We start from the raw sequence: 16,567 nt of genomic DNA, 5'->3' as shown, positions 1-16,567 counted from the left end.
TAAAGGTAAAAATACTTATTACCTGGCCTAGAGGATTTAACTTACATTGACATTCCTGTTAGAAATCAGTACTGTGCCACAGAGCGCATAGTGAATGGACTAAGCTGTTAGTTAAGTGAGGTTACATTCACATCACCTTTTCAGAGCCAGGACAGTTAAAACTGCCAGAGGCCATTCCACTCACTTCCATTCCGCTTCCGCGCAGCCATTGCGACACTTGCAGGCAGTTTATGAGCCACATGCCAAGTACCTACACTACTTAAAGGGAGTCTGAGGAGAAACTGTGGGTCCGTTCAGGAGGTGCTAGCTGTGTGCCCCAAGATTTATCTCATAAGAACTCTTGACTTGGGTCCAAGTAGGAAGGCAGGTTGCAGTTGAGAATCAAGAAGGGGCTTGGTCCACACTCTGTATAAATGTCTTCAATGTAAAAGATGGTAGGAAATGTTAATGATGGACATGAGGCACTGCAATTATCCAATGTAAGTCTATTGAGTTGGTTTAAGACATTAGATCTCTTCATTAGGTCTCTGAAATCAATGCAGGCTGTAAAACTGCCATTATAGCAGAGTCACAATGAACAGGAATGTGCAGATAGGTGGTTAATCAGGACTTTTTCATGTCCTTAGTTCATCTGAGTGGTATTTTAATGCAGTTACACATTTAAGAAGAAGGTAACACCACATATTGAATATACAGAACAAAGGAGAGACTTAGGAAGTTGTGTTTGTGAAAACATTTTACAGACTACACTGAACAAACAGGTGTTATGGTACAAAGAATGAGTATCGCTCCTGAATTGCTGATCAGGACAATAACTATTAGATAGTCACACTGCTTTGTCCACGATGTATTTGGCACAAATAAGCCTAACACTGGAGTATTGCATCCTTTCAGAGGTGCTTCATAAAACTGGAAATTGTGGATGCCCCATCCCTGAAGGCATTCAAGAGTCACAGAAGTATTGTGGGGATGAAATAAATTATTTTCTTGGACCAAAAAAATAATCTTGATGTGTTTAGCTTTTCAAAATAAAAACTGATAAATGACTTGTTTTCCTCCCATAAGACCCCCAGAGAGGAAAACCAACATTTAAAGAGTTAGAATAAGATGAATCAGTGCTAGGAGATGGGAGCAATCTTAAAAAATGAGGAATTAGACAGAACTTTTTCAATTGGAATGATAAACAAAAGGACCAAACCTGCAAGGAATGAATGGTCTGTCTGTTCCCTTACGCCTTCATTTTAAAACTAGATCCCAGTTTAGAAGGTTGCCTTCAGCCTAGCACAAGATTCAGTCCGTGCATACCAGGGTGAAATGCAGAGGTTGTGCAGGGTTTTGTGAATCACTGAGTAATTCCTTCCCCTGCTGCTGTGCCTTCTCTTGCCTCCATCTCCAGCTTGCTTGCAGAAACACTGAGTATGGGGGACCAGAGCACTTCAGGCATGTTATCATTATTTACCTGGTCCATGGGCTTTCTCTCTGGACAAACATTAGAATACAACTTCCCAGCAACCCATGTATTAATCATAAAGTTCTGTAGCTGTGAGTTCCTTGCACTGAAAATCACGTGGTGACTCATGGATGTTGTCAAGTTATGCAAAGTTCACAAGACATCTACTCAGAGATTTCTGTTATTAAATTTTTTGCATTCCGCCCACAAAAATTCCTTGTATTGAGTATAGACATAGGAACAAATGATGTTAATGAGAAATACCTAGTATCTCTTCATAATTAATACTCACGAGTCATCAGCAATAGCACAACCAACAATCAGGTTGTCATTAGCTTCAAGCCATTTCTAAAACACTCTTACAAATGATAATTATTTCTACAGAACATATCTACTACTCATACAAAGTCTGTGCACTATTTCACTCAAAATACCATCAAACTAAAGAAAAAAATAACAAGCATTTTAGCATTAGTTGCCAGTTTATTATGCCCTTGTTTATTTCTTCAGACTTTTACTCTCTGCTACAATACTCCTAAAATAATTTAAATAAATTGCCAGGCCTTCTCTAAAATAGAATACTAACAAGAAATTTCATTTGTTTCTCAGAGTATTTGCTTCTTTTTCTGAGCATTTTCTGAGCAGCTTTTGTATACAGTGTGAATAATGTAAAGATGGGAAAGAGAATGAGGCCATAACTGTCTGTGTGGGAATAAACAGATGAAAAACAATTAAATGCATAATATACAGTCAGGCATGTTTACAGGTACAGAAAAGTACCTGTAAATATGGGATTCATTAATTTGGTTTTGTTGTAAATTTGCTTACAATTGAAACTCATGTTATTTTTCTTGGAGAGAAAGTTCCCTTTAAGGTGAGTTGGCCAATTTGTATTCTGTGGCAATTATATACTAATTTCTGTCTGAAACTGTTACCAGTTTTGTTCTGTGTAACATCTGTGTAAGATTACATGGGCTATAAATTAGTGCAAAAATTGACCCAGCTTCTATAGTCTCCTTCTGGAAGCAGATAGCACATGCCATTAAAAGAAAAAAATAAACAACCACAACATTTATTTGATAGAACATGAAGAAAGTAAACCATTTGAAAAATTAGTGTCCTTGAATTTTCTTGCACAACTGAAAGTGCCATTTTAATAGGCATGATTCATAACTAGTGACACACTGGAACAGGCTGCCCAAGGAGGCTGTGGATGCCCCATCCCTGGAGGCATTCAAGGCCAGGCTGGATGTGGCTCTGGGCAGCTTGGTCTGGTGGCTGGTGACCCTGCACATAGCAGGGAGGTTGAAATGTGGTGATCACTGTGAGCCTTCTCAACCCAGGCCATTCTGTGATTCTATGATTCTATGATTCTATGATTCTATGATTCTATGATTAGCATGGAATACAGGGTGTTAAAAATGAGTAAGTGCTGCTTAGGGTTATTCCTATTGGAATAGATCACATTAATTAGCCATGGTATGGAGGGAGGAGAAGTTTCTCTTGAATGCTCTATTTTGCAGTGCTTTATTAATTTTCTCATTCGTTCCTTTTTAGCTCATTAGCTTTTAGATGTTATAGTTTAATGCTGAGGTGAAGTTGGAAGTGGCTGTTCATTCTACCATTCATTTCACTCCATCTCACAACTGTTATCATTACTATTCACTTATATTACAGTGGTACCCAGTCTAGGGGAGAAAGTGTGTTACCACAGCTTGTAGGGATGACCATTATGGACATAATGAGAGGTTTCTTCTTGTGCCATGTTATGACATTTTAGGGTTAAATGAATTAAAGCAACTAATGAATTAAAACCCAAATGATGTTGTTCAGTTTTTAAATACAAACAGCACTGGGGGAAAATAGAAGTTGCAGTTGTGAGATTATGGTATGTAGTGACTGGAATCTGGGAAGAGAACTGAGATATGGGAAATTTCCACTTTAGATAGGTTGGTGCTCTGTGCAACCAGGCCACTTAACACAGCTTCTGGGCTCTGACTCATGGCCAAACAGTAAAATTATTCTTGGGGAAAAGTTGGAAAAAAAGACATATAAAAGCCTCATAAAAATGTAATCAGCTTGACTGACAATATAACCTGTATGCATAAGGGAAAAAAACAATACATTTACATACTCCAGCAGTCTCACCACCTAGCCAACAAAAATGGGTCTAAATGCAACCAACTATCACACAGTGGAGTTTTAAATTTGGTTGTTAAACAAATGCATAACCAGAGCCGGAATGTAAACATGTTTATCGTCCCAGTGCTGACATTTTATTTGGAAGTTTCATACCACAGTTCCATATTGCTGTATATTAGCATACAGCACCAAGCAACTGCATCCTCCCACTCTTTATAGACAGCAAGTGCCAGAAGGATGGCATGCACAATAACAGATACCATTCAGGATTTTTAAGTTGTTTCATGAATTTTGCTGAATTTAGTCAAGGATACTCCTTGACTAAGAAGCTTTTGGATGAGATCTACCACATGAGATCTTACCACATTTTATAGCCTGAGTCATTTTCTTCCTACACGCATTGAGTGAATGAATTGTATTGTTTTACACGAGGCCTAAGACTAGGTTATGGCTGCACTGGATGTTGATCAGAATTTGACCTGATTTCACAGGTCACTCCAGATAACTGAAAAGACTGTGTATCTATGCTTCTTTCTTTTTGTTTTATGTAATAAAAAACCTGCAATTACAACCACAACCATGTGAGCAATGTTTGTTCTGCCAAAGAAACCGCCTGTCCTCTGTACTGTCTGGTGACATTTGAGGCTATTTGAAGCAATTGTTCTGGTTGTATCTGGGATAGAGTTAATTTTCTTCATAGATGCTTGTGACATAATGCTGAGTTTTGGACTAAGGATGGAAAAGGTGGTGATAGCACATTCATGTCTGAATTGTTGCTGAGTAGGTCTTATATAGAGCTGAAGTCTTTTCTGATCATGATGCTCTGCCAGCAAGCAGCTGGGGATATGCAAAGAGCTGAGAGCAGATGTAGCCAAGACAGCTGACCCAAACTGACTGAAAGGATGTCCCATACCATATGACATCAAACTTAGAAATAAGACTGAAGAAAGAAGGGGGAGATATTCAGTGTGGCAGCACTTGTCTTCCCAAGAAACAGAAGCTGGGGACTGGGGAAGCAATGTCCCTCCTGCTGTAAGCAGATATCAGGTTTATGACCACCTGAGGAACCTAAACATCCATAAGTCTATGGGTCTTGAGGAGATGCATCCCAGAGCCTTGAGGGAATTCACAGAGTCACCAAGACATTCATAATGATATTTTAAAAATCACGGCAGTCAGGTGAAGTCCCTGATGCCTGGAAAAAAGGCATTGTTTTACCCAGATCTAAGAAGGGTAGGAAAGATGACCCAGGGAATTACAAACTTGTCAGCCTTGCCTCTCTGCCAGGGAAGATCATGGAACAGACCTTACTGGAAGCTATTCTAAAGTACATGGAAGAGTGAGAAGTAATGTAGGATAACCAGTATGGCTTCACTAAGGATAAGTCTTGCCTAGTGGCCTTCAATAATGGTGCAACTGCATCAGTACACAAGGGAAAAGCCTCTCATTCCATTTATCTTCAGTAAGGTCTTTGACACAGTTCCCCACAGTATTTTTCTCTCCAAATTAGAAAGATGTGGAATAATTGGGTGGACTCAATCTTTCTCATCAGTGGATGAGGTGGACTCAGTTTCTCATCAATGGATGGGAAATTGGTTGAGAGATTGTACCAACAGAGTGGTGGTCAATGTCTCAATGTCCAGATGGGTATCAGTGATGAGCGGTGTCCCTCAAGGGTCAGTACTCTAATATCTTCATCAGTGGATCGAGTGCATCATCAGCAAGTTTGCAGGAGACACCAAGCTGTGTGGTGGGATTTACATGCCATTCAGAAAGAACTAGAGCAGGCTGAGCAGGATCAAGCAGTGGGCCCAGGTGAGGTGCAATACATCCAAGTGCAAGGTCTTATATCTGGGGTGTGGCAACCCCTCTATCAGTACAAGCTGGGGGATGTAAAGATAAAGCACAGGGTTGTCAAGAAGGGCTTGGGGATACTGGTGGATGGCAAGCTGGACATAAGCCAGCAATGTGCCCTCACAGCTCAGAAAGCCAGCCGTGTCCTGGACTGGATATAAAGAAGTTTTTTGCAATAATGTTGTTGAAGCACTGGCCAGGGACAAGTTGCCCAGGGACGTGGTGGATGCCCCATCCCTCAAGATGCTCAAGATCAGGCTGGACAGGGCTTTGAGCACCTGATGGAGCTGTAGATGTCTCTGTTCATTGCAGGGGAGTTGGATTAGATGGCGTTTAAGAGTCCCTTCCAATTCAAACAATTCTATGATCCCATGAAATGATTATGTGTGATAAACTTTGACAGTAACTAAACATCTACCTGCTCATGAGAAGCAGCAAATGAATTCCTTGTTTTGCTGTGCTTCTGTGCACAACTTTTGCTTTACCTTGTATGATATCTTTATCTCATCCCACAGGTTCCTACACTTTTGCCTCTCTTTTGCCTTTCTTCTCCATTCTACTGTGTGGGGGAGTGAGTAGGAAGCTGTGTGGTGATGAGCTGCCTAGCAGGGTTAAAATACAACAAACCTTTAGGCGGCTGTTCGTTTGACATACTCCATGCTATGAGTCATAAAGCTGTTCTCAATAGAAATTCAGTTTCTCAGGGATGATTTTTCAACTTACCTGCAACTTCCCTTTTTGTCGAGTAGGGCTCTGTTAGGTACTCTGCAGAAAGTGTCTCCCTCTACCACTGTGCCAGAGATTAAAAGCACCAGGAGCTGGTGTTCTTAGGACACAGCTGAAACAAGTGAGTTGTCTGAGTGCGCCAAGATCCTACTTTTATGTGCTAAGAGTGGATTATACAGAACAACAAGGAAATATTTTCAGGCAGATAAGATTTCTCCTACTCTGTGAAAAACATATGACTCATTTGATGCTAAACACACAGTATTTTTGTGGTGGTATGTGACAGCAATTTTTTCAGTTCTTGTCAGTAGTTTACCTTCATAATAAGGTGGAACTGCTGAAAGGGAGCTGAGAATCAAGAGATGTTGAAAGTCAGTGAAGTCTGAAATGTGAACCTAACTATTAATTTCTTCAACTTAACACTTTCTCCCATGCTCTCTTCTCCTCCTCAAGTCTCTTCTAGAAACATCCATTTATTTCAATCCCTCCTTAACAGAGTTCTTGGGAGGGCCAATGTGACTTGCACACAAGGCACAAGGGGATAAGTAAAAAAGAAAAGAAAAGAACGGCACTCCTAAGATTTGGTCAGAGGAGACATGGACAGAGGAGACACTGCCATGCTCAGTGTTGTGTGCAGCACAGCAAGCAATTGAGACAGAATCACAGAATCACAGAATGGTCCAGGTGGGAAGGGACTTCAAGGATCATGAAGCTCCAATCCCCCTGCCACAGGCAGGACCACCAACCTCCCCATTTAATACTAGACCAGGCTGCCCAGGGCCCCATCCAACCTGGCCTTGAACGCCTCCAGGGATGGGGCATCCACAGACTCTCTGGGCAGCTGTTTCAGCACCTCACCACTCTCTCTGTAAAGAACTTCTCACTGACATCCAACCTAAATCTTCCCTCCTTCAACTTAAAACCATTTCAACCATGTCCCCATTCTGTTATCTACCCTTTCAAAGAGTTGTCTCCCCTCCTGTTTGTAGGTACTGAACTACAGTACTTCAGGAATGTACCCCTCCCTTTAGGTACTGAAAGGCTGCAATGAGGTCACCCTGCAGCCTTCTTTTCTCCAGGCTGAATAATCACAGCTTTTTCTGCCTGTCTTCATAGGGGAGGTGCTCCAGTCCCCTGATCATCTTTATAGCCCTCCTCTGGACCCTCTCCAACAGCTCCCTGTCTTTCTTGTACTGAGGACTACAGATCTGGACACAGTACTGCAGATGGGGCCTCACAAGGGCAGAGTAGAGAGGGACAATCACCTCCCTGTCCCTGCTGGCCACTCCTCTTCTGATGGAGCCCAGAATACCATTTGCTTTCCAAGCTGCAAAAGCAATATAAAAGCAAATCAAGACTGAGTGCAACCCATCACAATATGGGGGAGAGAGATTATTTCAAACTATCTGAAATCTGCGTAAAGGAGAGTCACAGAAAGCTTAAATGTTGGGAAACATGCAGGGAAAGCATCCAACATCCAATTTTGCCTGTACCAAACAGAATGTTGCCACAAGAATTTCATGCTTTCCCTTTTCCTCAGAATATCTGAAAGCCTCACATCTGCTTTTTTGGTGAGCTGATGAGTGGGTTCCTTAGTCCAGCTACACCTCTGGTTTACCTGCTGGTGGGTATGCTGCAGGATCTCAGTTCAAACTGACATCTCTGTTCATGACACAATCCTGTAAGCTGTGGTGCAGTGTAGGTCTGTTCCAGGAATTTTCCATACAGTTTCATGAGCTGTATCTATTCACTGTTGTCCTCTGTCTTTGTTAGCCACTTCTTCATGTATGAAGGTTGAAGAGAGCTGTGTTTCCACCAAACACAGCAGGTGATCGCTGCCAAAATGGAGGGATCCCACTTTCCATGCAGATTACAGAATTTTGTTTCTTACCTTCTGCCACCCATTTATGATACACTTTAAATTTTCCAGCACACAGTAAAATTGTGGACATTATGCTGTCTTAGCAAGGCAGGTGGATCACAGTATACTCCAGTGAACACAAAGCCATGTGCTCACAAGACTGAGTGCAGAGCAGAGGAGGGAGAAGCAAGACTTGCAATAATTGATGGAAGAGCACCTGCCCTTGGATGTCAGCTGAACATCTTGCAGGTGCTATGGCTTATCCTCAGGGGCACCAATACATGTCTTTGTATCCATTACCTGGAGATAAATGATTATCTCCTCTCTGGATACTTACTCACCAGGAACTGGAAGCCTTGCTTCCATCATGATGCATGCAAGCTGGGAACAACTGTACTTTCCTACCCTAGAGAGTGACAGCACATCTGTTTGGAAAGGAACCAGCCCCACAGAACACAACCTTAGAGTGAACTAGCTTCCACAAATACATGAGGTCTGAACAACTCCTGGGAATGCTGAGGACTCTAGTCTTTCTTTCAACACAAATATTGCCACGAGGAAGCTGGCAATATGTTGTTACACTGACTTGTCAGCTCAGAATCAACAGAGTCCTTCTGATGCCTCCCAGCTCAGTAGGTCAGTGCAGCATCATCACAGAGAGCTGTCCTGTTTCCATTGAGGGTACAACTCATAGACGTATAGTATGAAGTTAACACTACCTTGCAGCTCTCCATAAAATAGGCACAGGTGGTCTGAATCATATAACTCTCATGGCTGTTAGGAGACACTTTAAAGGAAACATAATACGTATTATAATATTCCAGGGAACAAAGTGTTCATTCAATTACAGATGACTTTGTTAGCACAATTCTTGCATAATAATTGTTCTCATACATAGCAATTCTTTTTCTCTTTGCTGTGATAATAGTTTTAGTGAATTTAATTCAAGTCTATTAAAAGTTCAAAGTTTCCAGTATCAGAAATCAAGTTTTTCAGGCTCATTTGAGAAATACAGTGTGTACTACATCCTAGAAAAAAAGAATGATTATGAATTCATACACAGTTACTGCTCTTATTGTACAAAATAAATGAGAAGCAATGTTTTTTGCAAAAGTTTAAACACTGGGAGCTAATTCAAGACTGATAAAAAACAACGTTGATGCAACAAAGACACGCAATCTGTATGTCCCTAAACTCTCTTCCAAATGAGAAAGCCTCTTACTTCTAAATGTTCTCCTACTTCCTAGAAATATCAGCTTGGTTTCTGAGTCAGCCAAGGCCAAACCAGTATATTTCACTGACAACTTCTGCAGCACCAAATGAGGTCAGAGACCCTTCTTCAGACCAACCACTGCAGCCTCAACTTCACAGTTTCACAGATGAGGCATGCTTTGGCCCATCTCCAAATCCACATTTTGGATGGTTCTCACCACTGCACAAAAAATAAAGCTTTCATGAAATGCATACTACATCCTATTTACAATATAATTTAACTGAGGTTAAATGGGGTTTTATAATAAATCATTTTGTTTTTACACAGCATTGAAAATTTCTCCCTCTCTTTCCTCTCCCTTCCTTTCTTCTTGACAAAGAAAGGGGCAAGAAAATCCCTCTCAAGCTCTTTTCTCCAGTGTTTGTTCATTTATCATTTATTATACTGGAGACTCAGCAGAGAGATGTGCTCTGAATCAAAGTTCATGTGAGTCATCACATTAGCCACACTGCATGGTAGCAGTGGAGGTGGAAAAAGAAAAGTAGAGAAGACTTGACTAAGAAACTGGAGCAGAAGGTAAAAACCCTGAGGCACCTCAAATTCTCCAAAACTGCTGCTAACTGGAAACATCACTGGCACGAATTTTGTCTACTCATGAGTGCAAATAGAGCTTCTGGAAAGGAAGACATGTGAAAGGTAGCTATTTTTATTTAAATATTAATGGGTTGGATACACTAGATTTAATAGCTGCATGTGAGGTAGAGCATGACGTCTAGATAGCTGCAGACATTTGAAGAGTTCTGTGCTCTGAGAAAGAATTACTGCATTTGAAAGATGTCAGCTAGATAGGAGAAACGTAAAGAACAGGAGGAAATGCTGCATCATTCGTGAAAGATTTTAGTTTGTAGGGTTGAATACGTCATTTTGGATGTTTTGCAGAATCTGAGACCAGATGAGGTATCAAATATTCAGAAATAGAACAGCTAAAATTACGTTTATACGGTGTGAACTAGCAATCAGAGTTTTTCAGGGAAGGAAGGTAGAATGATGTGTCGTGAACTGGATGAGGAAGATCCAACCTAACTTACAGAGAAAACAGAACCACACATCCTAGGAAAGGACTTGCAAAATACGGCTCAGACAGATTTGCAAGAAGCAGCAAAATAACAAAAATGACAGTGCTGGTAGAGCTAATATGCCTCTGAAAAGCAGTTACTTTGCAAAAGTCTGCACAGTCAAGAGAAGGAGGGAAATGATGAATGTGCTTAAAGAAAGGAATTTCTGGCTTATTTAGAGAATCAGAAGTCCCTGTGAGACTGTTCAAGATACAGGGACATCCAGTGCATAGGTAGTACTCTGAGGGCAAATGGAACTCCTAGGAATAGTCTCATATACAGAAGGTATTGTGCAGAGTAACTTTCATATTTCCTCCTGGAATAGGATGTTTTAAACAGCATAAATGTTACCTGCAGTTGTGTGTCAGTAGAATAAGCATGCTTCCCTGGTTCCTCTCCCAGGTGCTGCTATTTTTGCATTGCTTATACAGGAGATATGTCTATAATGGGTCTAGAGGTTCTCTAAGCAAAGTCTCTAACCTGTGGGTTGGAAACAACCTTTGTTTTATACTTGTATTGTGCCGTGCTATTTCTGCTCTGGAGAACAGAGCAGAACAGAGGTGCTCTTACAGTGCAAAATCATTCTTTGTGGTTTTAAGTACTTTTTAAAACAAAAACAAACAAAAAAAACCCCAGCAGTTAAAAGCCAAACTTCGAAGTTTTTATACAGAATGGGAAGGAAAAAAAATCTTGTCATTCAACCAAGGCATTAATTTTATATGCCTGCATAGGGTAGACTGCCCTGAGCCATAGAATTGCATATTTCTCTCTGCCTGTTGGGACCCTGCTGGGAAGTGACTGGCTCAAGGATAGACAAATGAATTTGGATAAATCCCACTGAAGGTCTTGGTGACAAGGTTTGTGCTTTAGGGGGGATGAGAGCCCAGAAGGTTGCAGCCACCCTGTGTTCTGGGTCCAGCAGCACCAAGAGAGAATACAGCTTACTATCCACCTCAGGATATCATGACATTGCATGTTCAATATTGTGCTTATTTTGTGGTGAGTTAAAGAGACCTCCTCCGGTATTATGTATATACATTTGCCAATGATGTTTTGGTAATGAGAGACAATCATCACAATCTGAATATTATAAGCAAACTTGTTTCACAAAAACAGTGTGATTCTATAAACATCCAACTCCAAAATATTCACAGTCCAGTGATCTCATGGGGAAAAATATTGTGTGTTGTGGTGGTAAGATACAGCACAAAAGGTAGTAGCTGTCTGTGAAGTGGCATTTCCAGACACATCTAAACAGCTGAAGAATGCATGTGTAGACTGGCAGCCAGAGAGCTGTGAGGAGAATTTCCCTGGGATGAACAGAATTCATTCCAGTGACAGAATTCATGAATGTTTAGCTAAGTAAGGCTCTACTAAATATTAAAGTCTCATCTTGGTAAAAAGCTTTCATGTAAACTCCCTTTCACCACAACATACAAACTATTGCCAAAGCATTCTACTTACAGAGTTCGTTGTGTCTGGTGACTGGAGAGACTTCACCAAATTCCTGCCTACTGCAGTGAGATCCTTCCATCCCTCAGTGACCCCATTTCTAAGAACTTTTCAAGGAAAACAGAATCTCATATGATTGTACTGGATTTTCTTTTTAGACTATATGGACTTTTGTACATCCCTGTTATTTGTTTGTTTTGTTGTTTAATTGCAAAGGGTCCTTCTATTTATAGCAAATTTAAAATAATATGAATTAAAAGCATGAACTAGCTGCAGAAACATCTATGTTTAGTTACAGATGGCTTAGTAGTTGAAAATTTAGGATATCCAATTTTCTACCAATATTTTTCCACTTTTAAACACTGTCATTGTATTGCATGATCCCCAGTCTGAAGATAACCTGGTGTTGCAGCTGAGCGGAGCATCCATAAACAGATATTCCCTGCCCTTCTCTCAAACAAGAAAAAATAGTGACTTCACCACTGAGTCACTGAAGCAAGCAGCTGTTGTCTGATCTCTGAAGTCTCCACCCAACACAGCAGTGTAATACCCGAAGATAGCTCTTGCTGCACACAGAGCCTGAACAGTGAACAAAGAAGCATGAAGAAGCCCAAAAATGAGAGTGTGGGCTCCTACCAGCAGACATTTACCCGGAATTTTCAGGGCATGTTAAACCTAGTTGGACAGTCTCATGTTGTACTCAGAGCGCTAATTTCTTCAGTTTGACTATTCTTTCTCTCCAGTTCTCATTGAGGCACATCAATCTGCCCTGTCCATACTACTTGCCTCCACACAAGTGCTTCGGGTAGTGAATTAATGCAAGATATAAAATGAGAGCAACAGTCATCCAACATGACAGTCACATGAATGATTACTCATATTGCCAAATGGGATATAAATTAATTTGCTTTTCTGAAGTGTTTTGAGCTGCTTGAACTGCAAACCTGACCTTCTCATAAAATACAGAGTAAAAGAGCTGAAGTGCTTGGCAGGGTACAACAGGGCTTCCACTTGTAGGAAGTTTCTGTTTGTCAAGGTGGAGCTGACAAGCGAGGACTTACATGCCTTGTTGGAAAAGATAATGAGTTTAACTTAAATCTCTGAGGTGATAAATGCAATTCTGGTAATAGCTGATAATGAATCGTCACACAAACAACCACTTTGTAGTTTGTCATGAGGGGTATTTTGCTGTCCCAAGTAAGAATCTTGCAGATCTCTTTCCTGCAGCTGTACCCAGGACTGGTTGAGTTCTGGGCGTGCTGAATACTAAATTTGAATGATCCCATTGTGTGGTAATCCTTTCAGCTAATGCATTTCCATGCGTAATATTGCCCAGACTTAGACATACACCAGAATTCAGTAAAGGTGTCCACCACTAATCACCAGAGAGCAGAGCTCAGCGCTGCCCTCCGCTCCCTGCGAGGAGCTGCAGCCACCATGAGGCCTCCCCCCAGCCTGCTCTGCTCTGGGCCAAGCACACCACGGACCTCAGCCTCTCCTCACACCCCGTCCCCTCCAGACTCTTCATAGTCTTCCTAGCCTTCCTCTGGACACTGTCTAATAGTTTTATGTCCTTCTCACGTTGTTGCATCTAGCACAGTGCAGGAGGTGAGGCTGCACGGTGCAGAGCAGAGGGGAGAAACCCCTTTCCTCACCCAGTAGCAGTGCTGGGCCTGATGCACCCCAGGGTATGGTTGGCCCTTTGGGCTGTCAGTGCATACTGCTCACACACGTTCAACTCTCTGTCAGCCAGAATTTCCGCTTTGCAGCATGTATGTCATGACCGCAGTGTGCTGATTCAGACAGGACATGGGCTTCTCTCTGCTGACTCCTAAGCACCAGCAGAAAGGTGGAGCAGGCAGCTGGAGATAACAGCACTCCACACAGCAGTACCCCACACAGCAAGATTTACCTAAAGCTGGATGAAAGCCTTAGACTATGTGAATGTAAGATCTGGGGCTAATTTTGATTTGAAGATATCTCTGCAGGTCTCCTGCTCAAAGATCACCAGCATCGAGTGTGGTTTTCCATAGCTGTCTTGAACACCTCCACAAATGGAGGATTTTCAGTACTGGACATTTAATTTACTTGGCACTGAATGAGAAAAATTGAATGATTTTCTAAAATTCTCATCTGTTTTCATGAACTCAGGTCTCTGTTTTCTCTAGAATTGCTGATCTCAATTGCACTGGTAGAAAGGGTGGAGTAACTGGGTAAGACACTGGCTAGTCTAACTTCCCCATCAGCATTTAAGGGTTACAAAATACTGGACACATTGGCTTAATCCTAGTTTGAAATGTAATTTCTCCACAGTGATTGTACAGAGGATGAATGCAGTAGCCTTAAGTATATAAATTCATTGAGGTTTATCGTCAAACCTTTATTGTATGTATGTGTAGCATCATGTCCAAAGGTACTTTACTCTCAATTAGTCTCTTGAAGCAGAATTCTCATTACAAAAGGTAATAATTCATAATTAACTAAAGGGAAGAAATGCAGAAATGTGGAAGTTGCAGCTAGGGGATCTCTCTCTTGCTCTGTTACACCATCAGAAATAATTATCTGCAGTGCATATTTTTCATGTGACAAAATCTAGAAGTATTCAGATAAAGAAATCCAAATAGTCAAGTGTAAGTCTTGTATCTCCTTCTGTTGGATGCTGGTGCCTTGCAAAACTCATTGATGCCTTGGGAGTTTCTGAAGGAGAGCTAATATCTTTTAAATGAAAAAGCTTTCATGCAAAAAGTGTTTTTTCTAGGACAGAGATGTTCACAAAATGCTTGAACTTGTTCTGAAGCTGCCATGCTTTCTATACAGGGGTTAATCAGAGGGCAGTTTGTACCTTCATATTTTTCCAACCGCACAACAAATCCAATCAGCCTACAGTTACTGCACCAACATCAGTTAGCTGACTGCAGGTGATTCAGTGCAAATGTTGTGCATTCACAACTGCTTAGGGCTAGGTAGTCACATGGGGATAGATGTTTCAGCGTAACTTTCCTGAATAACTTTCTGCATAAAGATGTTTACTTGGGAATAAGTATTCAGGCATGAAATAGCTACTGTCCTTTACCTTCATAGCGTATATTAATCTGACTCGACTGCGAGATGTAGGTGTATGAATTACAGAAATCTCATTTCTCATTCAGAGGTTGAATATAAGGTAGAGGGAGACAGGAAAGGATTTAGTCAGAAAATCAAAGCTGTTCCTTAAACCAAGCTGAAGCATCACGTATATCCTTAGGTCAAATATAGGATGGTAGATAAACCTTTGAAGTCCTTGCAGAATCTCGCCTCGTATTTAGGCAGTGCAAATGTCTGGCCATTTCTGCTTTGACATATCTAGTGATATGGCCAACAATATCATCCACTCTGTGTTTTGTGCTGCAGTCATAGGATAGTGCTCCAAAGCATTTTTACCTAGCTCCAGAGTTCCCAAGGAAAGAGTATTTTTCCTTGCTCTGTTTTAATCCCACATGAGACCACAGCATAGTCTGGACTGTTCCCTTCGTAAGTTGGCTGGCACAAAAGGGTAGGAAAGAGAATTTTGTTTCTTCTGGATACATCATGAATGAGAGGGGGTTCAAAGTTAGTAGAAACACTTAATTTAGCACCTCAAATCTTTAAAAATCTTTGTTCAAGGAGTTTTGTTGCTTCCTAGACTGCAGCTGCTGCTGCTGCTGCAGCATATGGATCATTGCTTTTTAGCTTAAGAAATGAAATGGGCAACATTAGTAGAAATCAATATTATTTTTATTGGATTATTATTCAAGAACATTAGAAAATATTAATGTATTCTTATGGCATTAGTTTTTTTTATATGCTTTTTATTTTATGTAATAACTATCACTAGCATCAGTAGAACATCTCTTTTTCCTTATACATACTTCGAATGAGTTATAATATTTCAGGTATGTTGCACAGAACACACTGAAATGAAAGACCAACTCCACTTTTGAAAGCTTACAGTACCCTCATCATTATAAACATCAAAATTTTGATACTCTTGCAATAAATACAAGTATATTATTCTGGAAGCTGCACCATTAAGAAGAATGGAGTAGTTTACATAGGGAAGTACTACTTAACAATCACAACGATAGCTGCACTGATCCCTGTATGTAGGTGATAAAATAAAATAGGATAGTAATATTAATAGGCCTATACTGAAGCAACAAAATGTGCTAGCAGATATTATGCCTCATGGGAGATGTGTTTGCTTTCAACTTTTTCATTCAGTTGTTAACATCATCTTCTGGGACAAACACATTTGTCCTCATGTTTTCTTGCTTTTACTATGAAGAGGTCGCACTCCATTGTACTGCTCACTGGAGCAAGAGTGGTAGAAATCAGCCTAGTGTGTACGGCTATGATGGGATCTAAACAGAGATAAGTGGACACTTCATGAGCAGAGACATCCTGCTCTAGGTACACACATAGCATCCTGTCACTGGTGTGCACTCATAAATGACCCAAAGCTGGCAGAACTATGTATTCCATTTTGTCTCCAATTTTAGAGAAACTAATTTCTTAACACCACAATGATGTGACAGACCTTTGTGCTTAGGTGAGGGTGAAGCACTCCAGAGGCCAGGAACTCGAGGGAGAGAACTGTCGCTCTCTCCTTGTCTTTTTCATACATGCTGAAACCATGTGCATATTACTGCAGTCCTTTTGTTCCCTCCCCACACTGACTTCTTTCCACACTGCCTGCAAGCTCATGCCAGCCAAGCAGAAAGTCTCTGCACTCCACG

The sequence above is a fragment of the Tetrao urogallus genome, assembly GCF_951394365.1.
Source record: "Tetrao urogallus genome assembly, chromosome: 1".
In the NCBI taxonomy this organism is placed as follows: domain Eukaryota; kingdom Metazoa; phylum Chordata; class Aves; order Galliformes; family Phasianidae; genus Tetrao; species Tetrao urogallus.
This window is presented reverse-complemented; position numbering follows the sequence as displayed.